The following is a 2,282-nucleotide window of genomic DNA, read 5'->3' on the forward strand; positions in this document are numbered from 1 at the left end:
AAAAAGTAACCCATGTATATGGGCAACCAAAGCCCCCCCCCCCGCCTCTTTCCCCCGGACGGAACATAGTCGAGGAAGTGGTGGTGCGGCCGCAGCCGCAGGTCCTAAGCTATATATTCAGTGTAGGGCAGGGAGCTGGGAGGAAAAAGGCGTCTGACTCCACACTCTCGCGCTGTCGCGCTCTCCCGCGCCCTGCCCTCTGCCCCTCACTTCCCCCATAGACCTAAATCCACGCTTTCGTCCTCACGCTCTCGTGGGCGTAGCTTAACTGAATATAGATCTAGCACAGCGTGCCTGAGGGGTCGAGGGTCACTAGGCCTGGCGGGCAGTGGCACGTTAAGAAAGCCCTCAGCGGGGCCGACCTAGGCCGAGCCGTGCCCCGAGTTATGGGGAGGTCCAGTTCGCTATGAACAAGCAGTCATAAATCCTTTCTAAAGCTAAAAAAGTTGACGCAGGTGCCGCCAGCGCGGCACATGCCCTCGTTCGGGTCCTCGCCGTTCAAGCCTTGGCCTTGGCCCGGGCACAGCCGTTTCAACTCATAAGAACCCGGTATGGAACAGTCCTCGCATCCGCGGCCCCCAGGTGCTCATGGAGCAGCAGGACAGCCTGAGCGTTTGTGGGATGGGCGTTGGGCGGGGCTCGGAGCAGCGCTCTTGTTCCGACACGGGCCTGACCTCCGTCGTGCCCCTGGTGGACGACCTGCCCAACCTCCACGAGTTGACGTACTCCAACCTCCCCGGGCTGGAGGCTTTGGCTACCTGTGAGTCTCTCCCACTGCTGGAGCTCATCATCTACACCAGGCCCAAGTACAGGTCGGCCGCGCGCGGGCGGCCAGGCTTCTCCAGAGATAACGTAACGTAACTTCCCTTCCCTCCGGGCTCCTCTACGACGCCGAGCACCAACACGAAAAGGAAAAGGAGCTGTTCGCCGGCGACGTCGATGTGAGCTCGTCAGGACCGTCTAGTACATGACCAGCAGCGACTCCACTTGGGACCGGCCGGCCGAAGCCAGAGCCGCGACTAGGTCCCCGCTAGCGTCCGCGGGGCTGTCGGTGCCCGGCCTGCATAGGCTGACCTTACCCACACTCGGCTGCCCCGCGCCATGCGCATCACGTACCGGGTGATTCAGAGAAGACGCAGGCGCGAGGGAGCGGGCTTGCCTGCCTAATGGGCCATGGCGCCTTACAGGCAGAGCGAGTAGGCAAACCCGCCCGCACCTGCGTCTTCTCTGAATCGCCCTGTACGACTTCGTCACCTTGCGCAGCGACCCGCGCAGGCCGCCAACCGGGCAGCGCGGGGCAGCTGGCGAGCGGCTCCGACCTCTCGGTCCCCATCGGCACATTTGGTACTTTCGGTTGCAACTATAAACTCTTGTAGCTACAAACAGGGACGTGGGGCAAAGGTCCGAGGCCCCGCGCCGCACGGCTAAGGATCGAGGGGCGTGGGACGTCTTGCCGCTTGGACGGCATGCCCCGCACAAGCACGCGCTTCGCTGGCCCCTATACTTATTAAATATCATTATTCGAAGAACGCAGTGGTGTAGCGGCAGGCACAGGCAACACAATCTTCCTAGGGCCACGACTGAGTCGTCACGCGTGTGACGGTAAGATCTAAAACCCCGCGCACTGGACGGGATGCTGGCGAGGAGGCCGAGGCGGGGCAAACAACAACACCTGAGGAAGACATTGGGATCCCTACAGGACAGGACTCCTGGCCGCTAGAGTTCTAGCACTGAGGAGAGGGGGGGGGGGGGCATGACTCCCTGGCTTCTAGAGGTCATATGATGCAAAATTGACAACAAATCTTGACACTGACATAACTTGATGTTAGTAAAGCATTCCGGTAAAGCTAAAATGCAGAAGAATACGGGCGACGCGACGACGTCGGTGGAGGTGCCCTTATGACCGACGCGCTGCTCCTGGACTTTACGACTTTTCGCCCGCAAAGGCGCTGGGCCTCCGGACCAGAGCAGCGCGCCGCGCGCAGCCTGCCACCTAGGACTGACAGGGACCAGGTCCTCGACGTCGTCGTCGTCGCCGTCGTTGCCGCGTCGCCCGGGTTGAAGTCGCGGTGCTGAAGGAAGACTTCGTGCAGCCCTTTGGCGCCGCGGAGGAACAGCAAGGAGGGCGTCCTTGCAGGGCGTAACGAGAGGTAGACGGAGAGGAGCAGCTCGCTCAGCACCCGCACGAGGCCACGGCCTGCCGCCCCGGGAGCACCTCCAGGTGAGCGAGCGCAAGGTGGGTGCGTCGGCCAGCAGCCCGGTCCCGGTCATGGTCACTAAGG

This window comes from Frankliniella occidentalis, unplaced genomic scaffold (genome assembly GCF_000697945.3).
Source record: "Frankliniella occidentalis isolate FOCC.00 unplaced genomic scaffold, Focc_3.1 Scaffold909, whole genome shotgun sequence".
Lineage (NCBI taxonomy): Eukaryota > Metazoa > Arthropoda > Insecta > Thysanoptera > Thripidae > Frankliniella > Frankliniella occidentalis.